The 23,818-nt window shown below is 39.1% G+C and overlaps 1 protein-coding gene and 1 non-coding gene across 2 annotated transcripts in view; one reads left to right on the forward strand and one right to left on the reverse strand.

The window, feature by feature from the left end:
- Ppp2r3a (protein phosphatase 2, regulatory subunit B'', alpha) overlaps nucleotides 1-23,818 on the reverse strand; it is a 146,844-nt gene that overhangs the window by 114,115 nt on the left and 8,911 nt on the right. The window lies entirely within an intron of this gene.
- Gm24338 lies at nucleotides 3,849-3,975 on the forward strand. The gene has a single exon (XR_003948461.1). It is a non-coding gene; the product is annotated as a small nucleolar RNA SNORA24 (small nucleolar RNA).

Consider the following 23,818-nt stretch of genomic DNA (forward strand, 5'->3'; position numbering starts at 1 on the left):
ACACATCATACCAAAACTTATGGGACACAATGAAAGCATTCCTAAGAGGAAAATTCATATCTCTAAGTGCCTCCAAAAAGAAAGTGGAGAGAGCTTACACCAGCAGCTTGACAGTACACTTGAAAGCTCTAGAACAAAAAAGAAGCGGGAAGTGATCAAGCTCAGGGCTGAAATCAACCAAATAGAAACAAAAGGGATTATACAAAGAATCAACCAGGAGCTGGTTCTTTGAGAAAATCAACAAGATAGATAAACCCTTAGCCGGAATAACCAGAGGGCACAGAGACAGTATCCAAATTAAAAATCAGAAATGAAAAGGGAAACATAACAAGAAAATATATCTGAAAATAATTATTCTGTTTGTTGAATATTAAAAGTTGAAAAATATTAAAATCATGTTCTACAAACATCATGGAAATATTATTGATAATTTTTCTCACTGTACTTGAAATTAGCATTTTTTTGCATTATTTATTTATTTTTAAAATTTTGTTGTTTTGTTTCAGTGTTGGAAATTGGACATAGGGCATTGCATATGTCAAACAAATGTTGTACTGCTGAGCTGGACTCTCACCCCTCTTCTCACCCCGGTAGGCCGGATACTCCTCCCTCTCCCCGTCTCTCTCTCTATATATATATACACACACATATATGTAGATAGATAGATACAGATACACACACACACCAGACTTTAACTATCCACCTATTGTTGGGCACAATGATGATCCTAAAACTTGTATACTGAGACTAAACTCTCAACAAACATGAGAATGCACACATATCTCTGTGGTATGCTGACTTCCATTCTCTATTTCATTGGATATATGTCCAGAAGTAGTATAGCTGGCCCATATGGAAGGTCCAGTTTTAGTATTTTGAGAAATCTTTATAATGATTTCCGTCCATACTAGTATTATTCAAGTGTTTCTTTTCCTGGCAGCCTCAGCAACGTTTGTTTTCTTCTTTAAAAAAGTCTACTTGTATTTTATGTGTTTAAGTGTTTTGCCCATATGCATGTATGTCTCTGAACTACATATATACAGTGCCCCTGGAGGACAGAATTTTCTTTCCTTTTGTGTTTTGGATTTTTTTTAATTGGATATCTTCTTTATTTACATTTCAAATGTTACCCCACTTCCTGGTTTCCCCTCTGAAAGATATTCCCCCTCCCCCTACTCACCAACCCACCCACTCCTGCTTCCTGGCCCTGGCATTCCCCCATACTGGGCATAGAGTCTTTACAGGACCAAGAGCCTCTCCTCCCATTGACGTCTGACTAGGCCATCCTCTGCTACATATGCAGCTAGAGCTATGAGTCCCACCATGTGTACTCTTTGGTTGGTGGATAGTCCCTGGGAGCTCTGGGGGTACTGGTTAGTTCATATTGTTGTTCCTCCTATGAGGCTGCAAACCCCTTCAACTCCTTCAGTCCTTTTTCTGGCTCCTTCATTGGGGACCCTGTGCTCAGTCCAATGGATGACTTCTGTATTTGTCAGGCCCTGGCAGAGCTTCTTAGGAGACAGCTATATCAGGCTCCTGTCAGCAAGAACTTGTTGGCATCCACAAAAGTGTCTGGGTTTGGTGATTGTATATGGGATGGATTCCCCAGGTGGGTCAACCTCTGGATGGGCATTTCTTCAGTCTCTACTCCACACTTTGTCTCTGTAACTCCTTCCATGGGTGTTTTGTTTCCTCTTCTAAGAAGGTTTGAAGTAGCCACACTTTGGTCTTCCTTCTTGAGTTTCATGTGGTTTGTGAATTGTATCTTGGGTATTCTGAGCTTCTGGGCTAATATCCACTTATCAGTGAGTGCATATCATGTGTATTCTTTTGTTATTGGGTTACCTCACTCAGGATGATATCCTCTAGATCCATCCATCTGCCTAAGAATTTCACAAATTCATTGTTTTAATAGCTGAGTAGTATTCCATTGTGTAAATGTACCACATTTCTGTATCCATTCCTCTGTTGAGGAACATCTGGGTTCTTTCCATCTTCTGGATATTATAAATAAAGCTGCTATGAACATAGTGGAGCATGTGTCCTTATTACATGTTGAAGCATCTTCTAGGTGTATGCCCAGGAGTAACTTCAAAGAGTTTTTGCTATTCTGAAATTTTTAAAATATACTTACTGATAAAATAATTTCTCTCCTAGAAACACTGACAATCTTTTTTAAGTAAACTGATTGTTAGACAATGTATATAGATATATAATGCATTTTAAATACTCTCTCACTATGTCAGGTGGTATCATATAAGGGCTTTTGAATATATTTCTTAATGATTCTTTTTTAATATTTTATGCTTAATTCCCAAAGAATATTTTGTATGTTTTGAAACAATTTAGTATTCAACATCAGATATAGGGTCCTCCTCAGTTATGTATAGTGTTAAATATTCATTAATTATATTTTGGGATATGAAAGGATATGAATATAAAAGTTGAACAAGTTTTTAATGTATTATTAATAAATTTGATGTGTAAAATGCATTTAAATAATAAAATTTAAGAAAATGTAAAAAAAAAAAAAGAAGCTCCACAGTAACAGATGTGTTCAGTAATAAAGTAAAACTATAAAGTAGCCCAACCATAAAATGTGTTAGGAACAAAAGTTAAACACAGCAATGGAAGAAATTACCTTTAAAAAAGACATGCAGCAGAACAACCCAAACACAAAGTACAAAAATAGCATTAAGTCAGGACAAAATAACTCAGTGGTTAAGAGCACTTGCTGTTCTTCCAGAGAACCTGAGTTCAGCGCCAGCAACCACATCAGACAGCTCACAGCTGCCTGTAACCCTAGTTCTAGGGGATATGATGCCCTCTATTGGCCTCCGGGAACACCTATACATACATGGCATATGCTCACACAGTCACATGCATACACATAAATAGAAATGAAATTTTAAAAGAAATAGTGTCAAGCATTAAGAAGCTATACCTTTTTAGAAACCTAATGTTTGCTTTCGAGGGGAACTGAGACAGGGTCTTACTATACAACCCTGGATGGCCCGGTACTATATAGCTTAAGCTAGCGTCACCCTCCCAAGTGCTGGGATTATAGGTGTGCAGTACCTAGCTATCAAGCTAAGATTTTAAAGAATGCTAAATAAGGATACAGGGGGAAGTAACTAATAACATTGAGAAGCTATCGGATAACTAACTATACGGGATATTTCAGGACTATTTTCTAATATAATGAACTTATATTAATAAAATATATGAGTACTGGAAATTTTAAATAGCTAATATATATTAAAACATGTCAAATTAGTTCTTTAACTAGCACAACACAACAACAAATATTTTTTTTCCTGTGAAATTTCAGAAATAACCAAAATGTTTTCCTTAGGCCTGAATAATAACCAAACAATTGGTTAATAAAGTAACATGAAAGGATTCATGTTATACTAGAATTTGAAATAAATCAAAGACTATATGTTATTCAAGAAAACTTCCCAAGTTAATGCATATTATCCTATGCTTGCTGATGTGGCTGTAGGTTGCCATATGAGGATACTTCAAATATGGCTAGGATAATGAAAGAACTGGATTATCCATACAGAAGTTGAAAAGGTAGTACATGGAGTCCCTGTGACACCTGCCCAGTCTCCCCAGTAAGAATGGTGCACTTTACTGTACCAGTGACCCAAACCAGGAAAGTGATACCACTACTGTGAGCTACAGAGCTGTCATCAGTTCCCCACATACCTACTCCCTTTTTTCTGTAACTACCAATACACTCAAGATAGGTAACTGTGTTATCCCTCCTGCCCTGAAGTACCTCATAATACTTTCTGAAGCCACAAATCTCAACCAGAAACCCGGACAAATGAAGATCTCTTTTCCAATGTTACGTTTGTCACTTAAAAATATTTTACTTTCTTAGTCATGGAAGAGCGTATTCTTGTTTATTGACAAAACTTCCACCATTCAGTTGGCATCGGATTCTGACCTTCACAAACAACATTCTCACTGTTAAAATCCTGTGTGATGCTGGGTTATTAGGCATACTTTTCTAAACTATTATTCAACTGTTTCTAGGAAAAATATGGTTCTTTACTAATGGACAATAAATAGATGCCTTATAAGTAAATGAAAAAATGTCCAGGCTCATCAGTGATCAAGGAAGTAAAGATTAACACAACGTACTTAGCTCTACCAAATCAACATGTAGAATGCTAATCCCTTTCTCACTCTGATAGTAGAAGTATTCATTTGTCAGCTTTCTGGAATAGAGATTAGTTCTAGGAATCTAAAAACCTTTAAAAGTACATGTGTATGTGGACATCTCTGGGCTGGGCTGTTGCCTGAGACAATGTTGATGTTGAAGGGCTGAGCAGAGCTGGTCCTGCTCCTCATTGGCTGCAGCACTCAGGAGAGCAGGCACCGCATCATGCACTGGTGGCAGGGGCAGAGGTAGGGGTGGGGGATGGGGGAGTGAGCTGGCCCCAGAGGACATGAGAATAGGAGAGCTGGTCCTACCTATTGGCTGAGCTAGGGAGAGGGGGCAGCAGTGCAGGAGAGCTGGTCAGGTGTTGTGGGTACAAGAAAGTTGGTGGGCTGATCAACTCAGCTATCTTCCAGGCCCAGATCCAGGGCTTTGAGTTGGCCCATTCCAACATCTACCCCATCTATGAACTGCTAGAGTGTGTGAAGGGGCTTGTCCTGCAGAACCAAAGCTGCAGGACCTCTGTGACACAGTAACAACAGGATATTCCGGAGGAGTCCTGATGAGGATCTACTGGCAGTGTAGCAGAAGCCAGAGGACTTGAAACAGACCAAGGACTCATTGTTTTTTTTTTGTTTTTTTTTTTTTTCCATTTTTTATTAGGTATTTAACTCATTTACATTTCCAATGCTATACCAAAAGTCCCCCATATCCACCCACCCCCACTCCCCTGCCCACCCACTCCCCCTTTTTGGCCCTGGTATTCCCCTGTACTGGGGCATATAAAGTTTGCAAGTCCAATGGGCCTCTCTTTCCAGTGATGGCCGACTAGGCCATCTTTTGATATATATGCAGCTAGAGTCAAGAGCTCCGGGGTACTGGTTAGCTCATAATGTTGTTCCACCTATAGGGTTGCAGATCCCTTTAGCTCCTTGGCTACTTTCTCTAGCTCCTCCATTGGGAGCCCTATGATCCATCCATTAGCTGACTGTGAGCATCCACTTCTGTGTTTGCTGGGCCCCGGCATAGTCTCACAAGAGACAGCTACATCTGCGTCCTTTCAATAAAATCTTGCTAGTGTATGCAATGGTGTCAGCGTTTGGATGCTGATTATGGGGTGGATCCCTGGCTATGGCAGTCTCTACATAGATTCCACCTCACACCAGTCAGAATGGCTAAGATCAAAAATTCAGGTGACAGCAGATGCTGGCGAGGATGTGGAGAAAGAGGAACACTCCTCCATTGTTGGTGGGAGTGCAGGCTTGTACAACCACTCTGGAAATCAGTCTGGCGGTTCCTCAGAAAACTGGACATAGTACTACCGGAGGATCCAGCAATACCTCTCCTGGGCATATATCCAGAAGATGCCCCAACAGGTAAGAAGGACACATGCTCCACTATGTTCATAGCAGCCTTATTTATAATAGCCAGAAGCTGGAAAGAACCTAGATGCCCCTCAACAGAGGAATGGATACAGAAAATGTGGTACATCTACACAATGGAGTACTACTCAGCTATTAAAAAGAATGAATTTATGAAATTCCTAGCCAAATGGATGGACCTGGAGGGCATCATCCTGAGTGAGGTAACACATTCACAAAGAAACTCACACAATATGTATTCACTGATAAGTGGATATTAGCCCCAAACCTAGGATACCCAAGATATAAGATATAATTTGCTAAACACATGAAACTCAAGGAGAATGAAGACTGAAGTGTGGACACTATGCCCCTCCTTAGATTTGGGAACAAAACACCCATGGAAGGAGTTACAGAGACGGAGTTTGGAGCTGAGATGAAAGGATGGACCAAGGACTCATTGTAATGAACATTTGCAAATAAAGATGTTTGGACAAAATGGTATGCTATGAGACACACTGAAGCTTGCTTCCACAGCAAGAGTTTTTAAAAATTTGTTCCTTTCTTTCTTTTCTCTTGCATGTGTATGTGTGTGTGTATGTAGAGGGGAGAGGCATTGCAGGGGCAGAGGGCGGATACCAAAGGATGGGGATTGGGGTGCATGATGTGAAATTCAGAAAGAATGCGTTTTTTGTTTTTTTTTAAGTACATGTGCACATGTATGTACATCTTTAAACCCAGCAATTTACTATTTGAGACACAGTGTAAGAAATATGGATAAGTATATAGACTAGCTTCTCTTAGTATTTCACATTATTATGTAGGACTAAGTATCCCTTATTATTGATGAGTAGTATCACACTACTTTTTGTTTACCCAAATACTTAATAAAATATATTTATGTTGCTTCCTACTTTTTTCAGTGCTGGGATTAAAATTAGGGTATCTAACACCTGCTAGGCTAGAACACCTTGGATGCAGGAACTGCTCAATAAATGCTATTGCTCTAATTCCTTCATAAAACATTTTCCCCTTGGTGCAGGCATCGGGAGAATGATGCCGAATTATCCATAATGATTCCTAGGATATTCACAGCTCATGAGGCAATGGGAGGGAAGCATAGCAGAAAACAGGAAGAGCATGAGCTCTAAAACAGGGAGGGTCAGAGCTCTTGACTCTAGCTGCATATGTATCAAAAGATGGCCTAGTTGGCCATCACTGGAAAGAGAGGCCCATTGGACACGCAAACTTTATATGCCCCAGTACAGGGGAACGCCAGGGCCAAAAAATGGGAATGGGTGGGTAGAGAAGTGGGGGGGAGGGTATGGGGGACTTTTGGGATAGCATTCTAAATGCAATTGAGGAAAATACGTAATAATAAAAAATATTTAAAAAAAATAAAACAGGGAGGGCATAGAAAAGGTAAAAAGGGCTTCATGGTTACTGTGGTATATTATATGGGAAGGTACCTTCTGAACATCCAAAGATGATGATTGGATAAAGTGTGAACACAGTCAACAGAGAAATGCAGGCACAGGGAGATGCAGCTCTGAGAAGTTACTCAGGGTATGCACGTAACATGAGGACACCTCTGGACTGGGGACACAGGGATCAGGAGAGTGGCCATAATGGGCTGGCTATGCAGAGGGGAGACCCCAGAAGAGCTAGCTATGTTTCTGGCCCAGGTCTCCCCCTAGAATCTTCACACACAGGACCTGGTCAGAAATCCCAAACTGCCCTGGTTTCCCTTTGAGCTTCAAGTCAATTTCTGGTACTGAAGTGTCCACATCAATGACAGTAGGACCTAGTAAGTTCCATGGAGCTGTGAGTTGACATTCTGACCTCGAGATCTGAAGATATATCATCCTCCTTTTTAGTCTCTTCCAGAGTGTGGAAAGTCATTCTCCTTTTCACTTGTCTCTTTAAGAATTCCTTCCAGACAGACAACTTTTTTCCTTTTTCTATTTCTCTCTGGAAAGTTCTCCAACTATCTTAACTTCCTCCATCAGATTCTCCTTGTCTTTGTCTACACCAGGCTATAAGAGAGGCTGTTACTGCCCCTGACTCAAATGCCAACTTGTCTTTTAGAAGCTGTTTTCTTTTGTTTATGGCCCCACGGTAGTGCGGACTCAGGATGCTGACAAGAACACAGCAAGAACACAGCCTTGGGCTGGAGCATGTGGCCGCAGTTTCTTTTCATAGACACTGCAGGTGCTTTGGCCATTTTTTAAAATGTATTTTTATTTTATGTATGTTGGTGTTCTGCATGCTTGTATGTGTTTGATGGTATCGGATCCCCAGTACTGGAGATATAGACAGTTGTGAGCTGCCATATGGGTGCTCGTCCTTTGGAAGAGCAGCCAGCAAGCTTAACTGCTGAGCTATCTCTCCAGCCCCTGACCTACCTTTTATGTAATTAATTTTTTAATATGGTCGAGTTTAACAATCAGTCAACATCATTTGTTCCAAATATTGATCCCCGTGGCTAGATGTGCAACTTAGTACAACGCTTGCTTGGCTAGTACACAAGGCCAAGAAGTCTTATCCTATTACCATTAAAAAAGAAGTATTTTTCCCTCATTGAGTTATGTTGGCGATTTGATAAAACAAACAAGCAAACAACAACAAACAACAAAAACTAAGTAACCATATATACTGTTATGTGTATCTAAATTTGTCAAATATATTTCCTGTATCTACTGTGAACATATAACCTTTATTGTTTATTTTGTTAATGTAGTGAAAGGGTGAGAGCTGAAGTTCAAAGTGAACATTTAAATTTAACACGTGATGAATTACTATCCAGGAAACACTTAGAAATATGGAGATAAATTAAAATAGTAAAGAAAAAGTTGATAGTGATTGACTCTAAGGAGTAGACCCAGATAAAAGTAAAATTTGTCATTTAAAAAAAAATTAGAACCACTCTGGAAATCAGTCTGGCGGTTCCTCTGAAAATTGAACATAGTACTACCAGAGGATCCCGCAATACCTCTCCTGGGCATATATCCAGAAGATATTCCAACTGGTAAGAAAGACACATGCTCCACTATGTTCATAGCAGCCTTATTTATAATAGTCAGAAGCTGGAAAGAACCCTGATGCCCCTCAACAGAGGAATGGATACAAAAAATGTGGTACATTTACACAATGGACTACTACTCAGCTATTAAAAAGAATGAATTTATGAAATTCCTAGGCAAACGGTTGGACCTGGAGGGCATCATCCTGAGTGAGGTAACCCAATCACAAAAGAACTCACACAATATGTACTCACTGATAAGTGGATATTAGCCCAGAAACTTAGAATACCCAAGATATAAGATACAATTTGCGAAACACATGAAACTCAAGAGGAATATAGACCAAAGTGTGGACACTTTGCCCCTTCTTAGAATTGGGAACAAAACACCCATGGAAGGAGTTGCAGAGACAAAGTTTGGAGCTGAGACAAAAGGATAGACCATCTAGAGACTGCCATATCCAGGGATCCATCCCATAATCAGCTTCCAAACGCTGACACTATTGCATACACTAGATACAAGATTTTGCTGAAAGGACCCTGATATAGCTGTCTCTTGTGAGACTATGCCAGGGCCTAGCAAACACAGAAGTGGATGCTCACAGTCAGCTATTGGATGGATCACAGGGCCCCCAATGGAGGAGCTAGAGAAAGTACCCAAGGAGCTAAAGGGAACTGCAACCCTATAGGTGGAACAACAATATGAACTAACCAGTACCCCGGAGCTCTTGTCTCTAGCTGCATATGTATCAAAAGATAGCCTAGTAGGCCATCACTGGAAAGAGAGGCCCATTGGCCATGCAAACTTTATATGCCCCAGTACAGGGGAACGCCAGGGCCAAGAAGTGGGAGTGGGTGGGTAGGAGAGTGGGGGGAGGGTATGGGGGACTTTTGGGATAGCATTGGAAATGTAAATGAGGAAAATACCTAATAAAATATTTTAAAAAATTAAAAAATTAGAATTAATACTTTATATGAAATATTCAAATAACATTGGAAACAAATTCTAGAAATTAAAAGGATTTTTAGAGCTTTACCTTTTATGGATGTTTCTGCTTTATTTCATAAAGAAATCTGGGATGTTAATAAAACCTTAAGAACCATAATGTAATGATGGAAAACAGAAAAAGGTATTACACATATTGTTCCACTTCAGGAAACATCTGGAGCAGAGAATATGAGGTAAAGACATTCCATTGTTTATCTCGGTCAGTGAAAGGGTTCAAGAAGGAATGAACAATATAGATTGAAAACAGTGGAATTAGGTGAATTTCCATGTCACTCAAAATAAGTCATTTAAAGAGTCTGAAGAGAACTGTAGAATAAAGGGTTTTCCTTAAAACTCTTTATTTTAGAGAGTCCAGAGGTATGATGACTCAGAAGTAATGAGTCATTTAAAAATAATGAAACTATTGCTTTGCCTGGAAAACAGAGGGGATTTTGGCTGATGACTCAGGATGGAAACTGCTTCCAAGACAACAGTTTGGAAGAATACAGAACAGGTACTATAGAACTACTTAGTAGGGGAAACAGGGGAAGAGGCCTGGAATATCTTATTTACTGCATTCAGTTTTAAATAGGTGAGAAAATAAACTGAAAAAGAGAAATCATTTCATAAGAGATTTTCTTATGTTCTAAGAATATATATATATATAAACAAATAATACTTTGAGTTTAGAAAAAATGTTTCAATGAAGAAAATATAAAGTTTATTATAAGAATATTTCAGTAGATGAAATAATTTGAATAAATATGAGGTAGGAGGTGCTTAAAATCTTTCTCTTGTTTTATTTTACTTTTCTTTTGTTACTGTTTAAGATAAGTACTCTCCACATAGCCCTGGCAGTCCTGGAACTTGCTATTAAGACCAGGCTGGCCTTGAACTCACAAAGATCAGCCTGTGTCTGCCTCCCTGATGCTGGAATTAAAGGTATATACCACCAAAACTTATACTTACCATCAGTAGACTTGCTAACTGAAAGGGGGAGGTCTTGCATGGCCCCACCCCTAGACAAAGAACTACAGGCAAGGACCTGGAGAGATGGCTTAAACTCTGGCTTTACCTACCAGAGGACCCAGGCTCTATTCTCAGCCCCACATGGCAGCTCACAACTGTAACTACAAATTCAGATGATCTGACACCCTATCACAAACATACATGCAGGCAAAACACAAGTGCACATGAAATAAAAATAGTTAAAGAAAAAAAAGAACCCCAGGCAATTGATGACTTCTGAGAGAGGAAGAATTAGTCTCCCCAAGGATGAGCCCCTCATTTGTTATCCAGTACCAAGTGCTCAGTCCTGAAAACATTCACATATACCTATAAGAAACACTAAACTGACTTAGCAGGTTGTCATTCATTTCCCCCTCTCCCTCTCCTTTCCTTTCTTTCTCCCTCCCTCCCTCCCTCTGTAAATTTGAGAGGTAGTAAGGGATATGGGAGTAACTGGAAAGAATAGAAGCAGGGAGAAATGATGCAACTGAATAACCCTTTTTCTCTGTGTTAAGCTGGAAAACGTAGGGCTGCTTGTACAGCGTCTGCGTCTGTACCAACCCAATCTGCCAGTGTGGTCAAGCCATTTCCTCTCACTGAGACCACAGCTTCTCTTCTTGGGAAAACAATATATAAAATGGTTCTGGGGTCCAGGGAATAAGAGAAAAGCAGAAATTGCTTTTCTTGGTTTGAATTAGGAAAAAAATGTATTTATCAGATATTATTTGAAGCATAATGAACTGACAATTCATTTTTAATGCATGCCATTTATAAAGCTACTGCCTCCAGAAAGAAAATTTGAAGGGCTGAAGAGATAGCTGAGTGGTTAAGAGCAGTGGCTGCTCTTCCAGTGTGAGCCTGGGTTCACTTGCCAGCACCTACATAGTGGTTCACACTATTGGTCTGTAACTGCAATTCTAGGCAATCTGATGCCCCTCTTCTGGCCTTTATAGGCATGAGGTGTGCACACGGTGGACACAGAAACATGGGGGAACACTCCCCCCATATATAATTTTTTTAAAAAGCAAATTTGGTATTAAACAGTTTCCAGCAAACAAATACTAAAGTTAGGGATACAGCTAGCTCAGTGGTAGACAATTTTCCTAGCATGTGTGAGACCCTAGATTAAACATCTATCAGACCACAAAAGCCATGATGATATATTCTGAAATATCAAAACCATTTGTCTTGGACATTATACAAGAATAGGCAGTGAATAGTTTTAGACACTTTAGAGTAATGATTATGCTTTAAAGTTAACAAACATTTGAGTGCTGCCACAGGTCAGATACTCAGATCAGATCAGGATGCACTACTACAGACTTCATGGCACTGCTACACTACCACAGTGGGGTCTGGAAGAAGGGGATGTCTAACCTTTAGGTCATGGAAGCCAGCCCCAAACAAGGACTGCCACCCACACCCAGTGCTGGAGCAGAATAGAAGCAGTTGGCTGCAGGACAGCAGGAGAGGTGCTGGGTGAAGAGAGGGAACAAAGCAGACAGTATCTTCTGCACAGTATTTGGTACCATTCAAATATTTTGGCCTCTAGGGACAAAAGGGTAAAGCTGGATCAGGCAGGTATCACAAAACTCTTGCTGCAAGTTGATGGGAAAGGAGTTAAATTCAGATTTACACAGAAGGTCTGTCACTTTTTGTACACCTCAGTAGGCTCCAGAAGCAAACCAAGGAGGTTATAAATGAAGGGAGTTCAAGGTATAGTGTAGTTATTTTCTAAACTGAAATACCCCCTCAGTGGAAGGTTTATGACTGGGGACCTGAGTTAGGCAGTGGTGGCACATGCCTTTAATCCCAGCACTTGGAAGGCAGAGGCAGGCGGATTTCTGAGTTCGAGGCCAGTCTGGTCTACAGGGTGAGTTCCAGGACAGCCAGGGCTACACAGAGAAACCCAAAAAAGCAAAACAAAAATAAAAACAAAAACCAACTAACCAACCAACAAACAAACAAACAAAAAGAAGAAGATTGGGGACGTGAATGAAATTTAAAAGGCTCAAGAAGTAAACAACATTACAGGTAGTTGTGAGCCACCATGTGGTTGCTGGGAATTGAACTCAGGACCTCTGGAAGAGCAGTCAGTGACTCACATGATAAGTACTCACTGATAAGTGGATATTAGCCCGAGAGCTCCTGTCTCTAGCTGCATATGTAGCAGAAGATGGCCTAGTCGGCCATCATTGGGAAGATGGCCCCTTGGTCTTGCAAACTTTATATGCCCTAGTACAGGGGAATGCCAGGGCCAAGAAGTGGGCAAGGGTGGGTAGGGGAGCAGGGGGAAAGGGTATAGGGGACTTTTGGGATAGCGTTTGAAATGTAAATGAAGAAAATACCTAATAAAAAATTGGAAAAAGAAAAAAAAAAAGAAGTAAACAACACTTTGAATCCCGGCAAGCTCTTTAAACTCAGCAGACTCAGAAGAGCCTCCTTCCCAAGGTGCTGTCTCTTCCACAGCACAGGCTGCAGCCTGGCAGAGACTCCACAACACATCAAGTTGCCTGGGAGGTCCCGAGTGAACTGCAGGAAGGAAACTTTTGAGTCACCGCCCACTAGACCTGGCTTTGCAGAGACCGCAGCTCCAAGCAAGTCACGCATGCTCCTGAGGAACCATCTCCATGCTCTTTAACCCTGAAAACTAACTGCTTCACTCAACGTGGGTGAAACTGTCTCTTTGGTCTGCAGTTGGTGCCCTACCTGAGGTGACAGACATTGTTCACATTTTCCTAGGAAAGATCATAGAACAGGGCATAAGTGACAAACTCATGAGACAGATCTGAACAATTCTTTATCTTTAGATCCAGTGCCTTTCAATATCCCTCTACAACCACAAATTCTGGTCATAAAGTAAAAAGAGATTTATTGTTCCTTTAAATAGGGGCTGAGAACAAAATTTAGAAACTTGCAAATACCAGGAAAGTGCTTTACCACTAAATTATACCCTGAGTCACTAAGAACTTAAGTACATTTAAAAATACCAATTTATATTAGTATATACAATGTTCAGAGTACTCTAGAAAAAATCCCAGCTTTTCTCCATTTGTAGGAATTTATGTAATGAAGGAAATGAGACAAAAAGACTAGATATTAATTCATTCAATGTGCATTTATTTAGTCCTTCATGGACCCTGATGATGATTTCTTTGGGGCCTATTTCTCTTCCTGCTCCTCCTATCATCATCATCATCATCATTTTGTGAGTATGAGAGAGAGGGTGAAGGAATATGAACATGAATATGAATGAATTCGGTTGTGGGCCAAGGAGAGCACATGGAAATGAGAAGATAATTTTTAGGAGTCAACTCTCTCCTTCCAGAATCTATAGATCCATAGGATCTATAGATTAATAGATTAAACTCATATCATCAGGTTTGCTCAGCAAACATTTTTTATAGAGGGAATTGTCTTGCCAGTACTATTCTTTTTGTTTAGGAGAAAGAGTCTTGTGTGTCCCAGACTGCCTCAACTTATGATCCTCCTGCTCAAGTCTCAAGAGTGCTTGGATTTCAGGTGCAGGGCTGTTTGGTTTTTGAGACAGGGGCTTAAATTTTAACAGAGTGGTATTAGTCAGAGTATGATTCTTACCTGAGATACGATGCTACTGAGGAGTTCTGAGCAGAGAAAGGACATGATTTCACTCACTTTTTAACAAAATAATTCTGGATATCATGATGAGAACAAACTACAAAGAACATGAGTAAAAGAAAATGGAGAACCAGAAAGAAGTTTCCTGAACAATCTAGGCAAACATGATGCTGGCTTGGACCAGGTAGGAGAAAAAGGGTTAAAGGAAAGTTAAGGTTCTAGATGTATTTTGAAAGTAGAGACAATGAGACAGATGTGCAGATTTTGTGGAAAAGGTAAAAAATGAGTCTCTAAAGAGGGGCTGGAGAGATGGCTCAACAGTTAAAATAACTGGCTGTTCTTCCTCATGACCTAAGTTCAAATTTCCAGCACCCACATGGTAGCTCATGATGTTCTGTAGCTCCAGCTCTAGAGGACACAGTGCTCTAGAGATTCTATGTATCAGGCGTGTGTATGGTACACAATACACATATGTATAGACAAAATTAAACACAACTCAAAAGGTGTGCTTTGTTTTGTTTTACCTGAATAACTAGAAGATGTGAACAGAGGTTAGCTACGCTTGGAAGAAATAACAGAAATAACAGATTTGTTGGTGGGAAGGGAAGTGGTGGTGGCATGTAAGGTCAGTGGTTCCATATTGGACATTGGTTCTATGAAAGGGTGTTCAATTCCTGACAGAATCGAGATGTACATTAAGGAGAGGTCTAGGGGCTGAAGATTTGGCAAGTGGATATTTGTGAGTTCAAGGCCGCCCCGGTCTATATATATAGTGAGCTCCAGGCCAGGCAGCACTATAGATTGAGACTGTTTGGGGATGAGAAATCATCGGAAGAGACTGAGATGTGGCTAGAGACAAACTATAACAAATGTATTTCATCTCTGACTCAGATGTCTATAGCTTCTAGTATGAATGAATCCATAGTAGGTTAACCTGAATATTTTAGCAAGAATGAAAACACCAGCACAGAAATCAGGTAAAACTCTTACATCCTTCTCAATTATTGAAAAGTATCCTAAAGGCCAAATGAAGAAGGTGTTTGAAGAAGGAACTGAGCAACACATCAGAATGTTAAGTAAGTACTGAGAAATGGCAGAGGTGGTCATCAGTGTTGTCAACTGTTAAGTCACACTCTGTCCCTACTCTGGAATTATGGAGACAGAAATATGGTGACATGTTTGAAAAGAGAGAGAAAGAAAAGAAAAATTACCATTAAAATATAGAAAATTGCTTCAAAAAGTTTTCTGGAAGTTTATGTAAAATAAAGCAATACTTAGAAGGGAAAGTGAATATAAAAAAGTATTGATTTTTAAGATGGGAGAGAAAAATGGCTATTTTCGTGCAAAAGAGACTGACTCAAGAGAGAAGAAAGCTGACAACACAAGAGAAATATCAACTCCTAGTTTTTCATAGAGAAAAAGTAGAGTACATGGATGTCACTACAAGTAGGTAATGGGTAGCTATGATCATAAAAGCTCTTTTCTGACTCAGTGTATTCAGTGAAATAAGAAACAAGGACTTCTATTCAAATTAAAAAGTGGGAAAGAGACAGGGGCCATAGGAGGCGACTGAAGATATAAAGTCATCCTGGAGGAAAGGAAACTAACAAAAAGTAACTAAGGAGATAGGATGTGATTGCCAGGCAACATTAAAGCTCAACTTGAGGTCATAAGCATGGATTTAAAGCATAATAAAAAAGATGGTTTTATAGGGATGGATCAGGCAAAGAATTGGGTCTAACTGGCCCTATGATTTAAATGATATTCAATGCAGCTGAATTGAGAGGCTCATGAAGTGACAATGTATAGAAAGGAAATGTGCTGATGAGTGAAGATGGAATCTAAATGTCTACCTTGCATATCTCCTGGAACTTTAATCCTTCTGAGCTCTATGGAACTCCCGTGGCTAGCACCAAAATCCTCCTATTCTTGGCCCCTTCTCAGAAGCTCTCTCTGTCTTCATATTTAATCTCAAACTAGGCACCCTGTAAGGATGTGGCTTTCACTGCAGTCCTTGTAGAGGAGGACTCACACGCCTCAAACGTGCAGGAGGACTGATTAGTGCCCTTCTTATTCCATACTGCTAATTACAGAGTACTCTCTCTCTTTGCCCTGTACAAAAATCCCCTGCCTGGGTCACATACGGTCAGGCTCCATTCCCCTACTACCTTTCCTACTGCGGTCACTTATGGCTCTTCAAGGTCATCTTTTTCATTCCTTGGTAATTTTAGATTCTGGCTCACTATCACTCCAATATTATTTCTGTCACAATTCTAATAGATTTCAACATCAAAAAAAAAAAAAAGCCTGTCTGATAGCAAGAGCTCTTCATTTCTTGACTGTTTCTACACAGTAACATTGATCATGTTCTCTCTAGCCTATCTGAGCCACTCTTAATCACACCCTTATTATGCAGGCCATTTAAGAGTTAAAGTTTAGTACCTACATCTGAAGTTGCATCTTTTGTTGTTATTTTGGATTTTAAGACAGGGTCTCACTATATAGATCAGGCTAGCTTCAAACTTACAGGCCAGCTCAGTCTGCCTGCCTCTACCTTCTGAGTAATTAAAGGTATGCACTACCATACCTGGCTCTTTGTTTGCTTAATTCCCTATTGGGGCTAGAAAGATATCTTAGCAGTTAAGAGAATGTACTGCTCTGAGGTTTGGGTCTCAGCACTCTCAAGTGGCTCGCAAACACCTGTAATTCTAGCTCTAGGAGATCTGATACCACTAGCCTCTGTGACAGCTGTGCCCACACATACACTCACCACCACTCCCTAATTATAAATAAACTACAGCCTTGAAAGAATTCCCTAACGCATCTGTAGCAAGGTAATTCTTCTATAGATATCTTCTGGCAAAGTTGAGAGAACAGTGGTAGAGTAGGCCCTCTGCAGGAATTCATGCTACCAACATCAATAGATGACAGGAAGCAAAGCCAGGAGTGGATATGCCTGGATTTCCAGCATCCAGCAGGCAGCAAGGCTGTCCTGAATTTGAGGCTAGTCTTGACTATATAATAAGACCCTAACTCTTCCCCAAGCTTTTGTTAAAAAATATAAAGAAAAATAACAATGACCAAACAGAAAGCAAAAAGAAGAACACTGGGTATGCTATGTTGACTCCCCATTTTAATCAGGCCCTCAAAAGGAATATTAATGTTATTATATAATCATTTATATCGTATATTAAGGACAGGGAGGGACATGTTCCAAAAACTGCTATGTAACTATCAATGAACATACTTAGATAAATCTAGAAGGTAGAGTTTATTGAGGTTATATGATACAATCTAGCTCCAAGGCTATAAGCCTATAGACCTCGTTACTGTATTGAATACTGCTGGAAGTTATAGTATGTGATAGTTAATCTTTATTGTCAACTTGATGGGACTCCGAATCACATGGAAACATACTTCTGGATCTGCCTCTGAGGGTGTTTCCTTATAGAGAAGTCAGGATCTACCCTGAATGTAGGTGGCACTATCCCATAGGCTAGGGTCAGAAACTAAATAAGAGGAGGAAGCCAGCTGAGCACCAGCATCTATTTATCTCTCCTTCCTGATGGTGGACTCAATGAGGCGAGCTTTCTCAGGCTCCTGCCACCATGCCTTCCCTGCTGTGATGGACTATATCTTCACAAACTGTAAGCCAAAATCGCTCTTCTTGTAAGTTGCTTCCTGTCCAGCATTTGGTCACAGCAATCAGAAAAAGAACATAATCTAACGGTGAGAATATGTATATCTAAATGGAAAAGATCTAGGCATTTACCACAAATGGAACTTACAGGACTGGACGTTTCTCTCAGTGAGGCAGTGAGTGTGCAGCTTCTGGGCGTTCATAGGCTTTATGAAGACTGTACTTAGGCTACAGTAAATTTATATTTAAAAAAAACTCTTAAAAACAAATTAACTTTAGCTTATGTGGCTTATTTACCTTTTAAACTTTGACTTTCATGAGACTCAGCTTAAAAACAGACACACTGCACAACTGTAAGTTCAAGTCTAGACAGATTCACTGCTGATTTTTACCAGACTTTCAAAGAACACAAATGAGTCTCAAATTTTTCCATAAAACATAGAGGTAACCCTTCAAAATTCATCCTATGAATCCAATATTACCCTGATACAGCAAAGGGGTAAAAAGGATAAAGCTTTAATTTTCCTCAATGAATATAGACACAAAATCATTAATATTCAAGAATCAAATTCAACAATAAATTTAAAAAATCATCCATTAAGATCAAACTGGCTATTTTCAGAGATTAAAAAGAGGTTCATTATATGCAAATTAAGAAATATAATTACCACATAAGCAAAGTCAAGTATAAAAGCACAGAGCCATCCCGACTGATGCAACAAGGCATTTATTTAGCTAGGAAGATGAACAAAACCATGTCTTTTGAAAGAAAATGAGTGGAAACGGTAAGTGAAATAAGCTGGATTCAGAAAGGTTAGCATCTCACATGCCTACTATAAGGGGGACCTAGAGAAAAAAACAAGGACAATATGAAAGTAAAGGAGAACTATTACAAAACTGGAGTGAGATCAGAGTGAGGCAAAGAAAAAAAATGGAAGAGTGCAAATATGATCAAATTACATTATATGCTTGTATGAAAATATCACAATGAAGCCCATTATTTTGTACAATATGTGCTATTAAGAAACAATAGGAAACTGTATTTTTTTTATCTTTTACAGTGTTTTATATTTTTTGTTATTTGAGGCTTATATAGGGTCAGAATTAGCATCATTGTCTTTCACTTCTGCATCTTGCCCCATTAGGTGGTCTGAGGTAATAATACACATGAAGCCATCATCATCTGGATCCTTCCTAGAATCTGTCTGTCTTAGTTACTTTTGTATTGCGGTGGTAAGAACATGGCCAGGGCAACTTAAAAAGAAGTTTAGTTGGGCTTATGGTTCCAACAGGTTAGAGTCTATGATGGTGGAGTGAGGGCATGGTGACAGTTGGCTAGGTCAGCAGCTTAGGGCTCACATCTTGATCCAGAAGCAAGAGGAAGAGAGCACAATTGGGAATGGTGTATCTTATGAAACATTATGGCCATAACCAAGTGGCACACTTGCTCCAACAAGGCCATACCTCCTAATCCTTCCCTAACATTTCCACTAAATGGGGACAAGCATTCAAACATGAGCCCATTGAGGGTAGTCTCATCCACACCATCACTACCTGGGACTCTTCTTTTCAGAAATATGTGCATGGCAGCTTGCCTGTTTCCCTTTTCCTAGTCGATTTGCTTGCAGTAGATTATGCTTCATGATTCTCCTATTAACATAAATCTATTCGAGTTGGGGGTCCATGTTTTCAAACTTTTATTTATTATTATTTATTGTTATTATTATTATTAGAGACAGCGCTTCTTTGTGTAGTCTTAGACCATACTGGCCTTGAACACATAGATCCACCTGCCTATGTCTCCTGAGTGCTGAAATTAAAGGCATGCACCACCACCTGGCTGTTATCAAATTTGGAGAGAGAAGAAGGGAGAGGGGAGAGGAGGGGAGAGGAGAGAGGGGAGAGGGAGAAACAGATTCTGAGAGATTCTATTTTTATTTAAAAATGCATGTCTGTGTATATTCAGGTAGGTTTTATGTCTACAGATGGCAGATGTGTTGAACCCCTGGAGCTAGAGTTATAGGTGTTTGTGAGCCAGTAGGAGCTAAACTTGGGTTTACTGCTGCAAGCCATTTCTCTAATCCATTTTCAAAATTTTAATAATTATGCTGAGGTCTAAATAAACCCCTTACTGTAAATTTTCTTGGCAGTTATTTTTCCTTTTCATATAGTTTCCTTTTCCCCCATTTTCTTCCAAAGCTCTGGGTGTATAAGACAATGGTAATTTTTTTTTTAGCTCCACTATAATCTTTTAAGACCATGTTCCATATGTGGTAGTCCAATGTTGGCCAAAATATCATTCCATGAATTATAATATATATATATATACATATATATATGTATGTATATATACATATATACACATACATATATGTGTATATATATATATAAATTCATGGTACATGGATGTTTACATATATTAGGATTGGTCTGAGCATTGAAATGATCATCTAATAAATTGTTATGACAAAAATAAAGTCAGTGTTGTCTAATAGATGAGGATAGTGAGTTCAAGATAAAAATAAACAAGCAAGCAAACTAATAAAAAAACAAACAAAAAACCTCCAATACTTGGTAATATTAATAAGAAAGCATAAGAATTTGAACCTGTTTTTCTAATGTCTAATAACCCTTTTCTTCCTTATCATGGCTGTATTAAGTCTAAAAGAACATGGATAGTCAGCATCTCCTATAGTTCCAGGTCTCTCAGTGTCCACAACAGGAACTGGTCTCAAGATCTCCGCGGAAGAAGGAAGGAGGAGGCATGAACAGGAGCAGGGAATCTATAACAGATAGAACTTACAAAGATCAAACTCTTTACACCCCACTTTCATTTTTCACAAAAATTGAAACTGAACAAAGTCATTAAGAAATAAGACTATGACACAAAACAGCTAAATAAAATAAAATCATAATAAATAAATGGAGTAAAACGTATGACTTTTAAGAGGATGAATAATGCTAAATGCTTTTTGAACGTCACACTATATTATCAAACTTTGTAATTATAACTAAAACAAAGAGCTTATAAAACAATAAAACTGACTAGGACATAATTAAGAGCACATTAAAAAAATAGAATCATATCCAGAAATAGTACGCCATGTAAAACATGCCATAAGGCCAAGCATAAAGCTTAATTTAAAAAAATAAAAACAAGTGGCCTGTGAGATTAAGCCGACAGGAGGGAAATAGAAAATGCATTAGGCTTTAAATGTGAAAGAATGCAAATTGCAAGGTAAGAAAATACAATTTAAAGAAACGTAATGGAAGAGTAAAATATGAAATTCAATTTGGAGAAACAAATTCAAGAATGAAGATTTAGTGCAAAAGTCACTGACCAGAAAAAAAACTTAGAAAATACATTCCATTTATTCACAAAGTATTTACTAAGCATCGGCACCACTGCTATAGTTTCTCGGGGAGGGGGTGGTGTGGGTCAGGAAGCAGAAGTGTATGCAGTAGGAAACCACTACAGTTTACTCACTATCATATCCCCAACATGTAGCCAGTGCACAGCATGAAACAGAAATTCCACAGTATCTCCTGAATGTATGAATTGTCAGATTCCCCAGCGAAGTAGAGGAAGGAGACAAAGGCCTAGTGGAAAGATTTCTAATAAGAAGAAATGCCAGATTCTTTGAGCTGACTTTTCATGTTCTTACATGTGACCATTAACAGAATTCATTGATTAGCTTCTGTCCCAAAGACAGCTTTGTTATCCTACTTCTTGGTCCCATTGATGTCCCCTATTTGTCCAGCCTTGAATATATCTTCAGCTAGGTCTTATCACAGGTAACATTCTTAGTACATTTTTGGAACTGGGCTTGTCTACTAAATGAGCATATTAAGTACTCATGTGCCTACAAATAGACAATTACAGGCAAAAAACTGTGGTCTTGTGGAGGCCAAGATTAATTAATAGGATAAGGGTGTAACTCAATTGGTAAAGTGTCTGCCTAGTATGCATGAGGCTCCTGAGCTCCAGCGCCAGCACTGATTAAAAACTTGGTGTGGTGGCATGCACCTATAACCCCAGCATTTGGGAGGTGAAGGCGGGAGGATGAGAAGTTCAAGGCTATCTTCTACTACACAAGTTGAAGGCTAGCCTGGACTATATGAAGCCCTGTCTCTAACGAAATAAAAAATGAGTAGTTAGTAGCCAATTAAACAAAACCGCTCAAAGAAAACATTTAAACTACCATCTTTAGTATAATTCCAAAAGGAATTATTTACTTTGAAATTCAATTTGGAGAAAACATGAGAGTGAGATCATATGAGAAGGCAGAAATGAAAGCAAAGTTCATTTTTGAAAGTCAAAGAGGAGACATGATGTAGTCCATCCCAAATGCTGGGAAGAATATGAAGGCAGAGGATAGAGTCAAGACTTAAGAGAACAGGAAAGTTGAGAATAGACAAGGGTTGTTATATATACATACACATACATCACACATACTTACAAGCATTATAATAATTAAAACCACTAATTATATAGAGCATATGTATACAAGTAAATATGCTAATTAAACCAAGTAAATACCAATGACAAGGAAACAATCATAAGTGGGACTAAGCAGAATTGTAAAATCAAAACATACATTATGAAGAATTTGTAACTGATAATTGATATGCTACCTACTATAAAATGATTCCAAACAGCCAAATAAATAGTACCCCACACTATTTACAAAAATCCAAATGATTTAAAGATTTAAATTTGAGAAAACATATAAAAATATAAAAATAAGATTCTAGTTTATTCACTCTCATATCTCCATGTAATTAATTAGTACACAGCATAAACTGAAATTCAATAGTATTTTTGATGTTATAGCAGAAAACTAATTAAATAAAAGGCATTAAAAAGGTTTTCCCCACCGGGCGTGGTGGTACACGCCTTTAATCCCAGCACTCGGGAGGCAGAGGCAGGCGAATTTCTGAGTTCGAGGCCAGCCTGGTCTACAAAGTGAGTTCCAGGACAGCCAGGGCTATATAGAAACCCTGTCTCAAAAAACCAAAAATAAAATAAAATAAAATTAACAAACAAACAAAATCAAGCTGGAACTTTCCCTATTACATGGGACCCTCAACTGCCTCTAATACTCGAATCCAGGTGGTACAGCACCTATAAGCCTCTATTTGCATCCACATACTCATCGTGGGCAAGGAGTTCCAACCAGATCTGCCAGACAAACACTAAGTTGTCAGGAGGCACCAAGTACAGTACATCCCTTAGCCACCTCCACCGTAGCACCTCCACCCCACTTCTAAGAAGCACCTGGTGGTCTCCCTCTTCTTGTTTGTTTGGTTTATTCTATGTTGGGTTTTTTTTTTTTTAATTTAATTTTATTTTCCAGTGACAGGGTCTCACTTTGTAGCCCAGACTGGCCTCAAACTTAGAGCAATAGTCCTGCCTCAGCTGCCTGAGAGCTAAGTACAAAATGCTAATTAAATAAAAAGGCCTGAGTCACAGAGTTTATGCATCAGTACTAATCTCAATGGCATTCTAGGCCTCAGTCCTCACAACTGTAAAATAGGGAGCATGGCTGAAGCTACACCGAAAAAGAACTGTGCCCTGCTATGGCTTCTAAGGCTTTAATAGCATATTCCACTCAGCCACTGATTTAGTTTTCAAGTTTTGACCTCATAGACAGGAAGTTTTCCTTTCTTTCTTTTTAACTAGAGGGATTCCATTTGAATGGTAGGTAAAGGTGGATGAATAAGTAAGGAGAGTTTACACGCCTATCATCCTAGCACTCTGGCGCTGAGGCAGGATACGGCTGAGAGTCAATCTGGGCTACAGAATGAGACCCTGTCATTGGAGAAAATAGATAAATAAATCAAACAAAATCCCCAAAATAGAATAAAATAAACACCAAGAGGAGATAATGTCAGGTGCTTCTTACAAGTGTGTGTGTGTGTGTGTGTGTGTGTGTGTGTGGTATCATCAGAGTCATGAGGTGCGGAGAGGCCAAGGCAGTCTGAAAGAGAAGAGAGGCACTGCCAAGAAAAGTGAACTCTGACAAAG

The sequence above is a fragment of the Mus musculus genome, chromosome 9 (genome assembly GCF_000001635.26).
Source record: "Mus musculus strain C57BL/6J chromosome 9, GRCm38.p6 C57BL/6J".
In the NCBI taxonomy this organism is placed as follows: domain Eukaryota; kingdom Metazoa; phylum Chordata; class Mammalia; order Rodentia; family Muridae; genus Mus; species Mus musculus.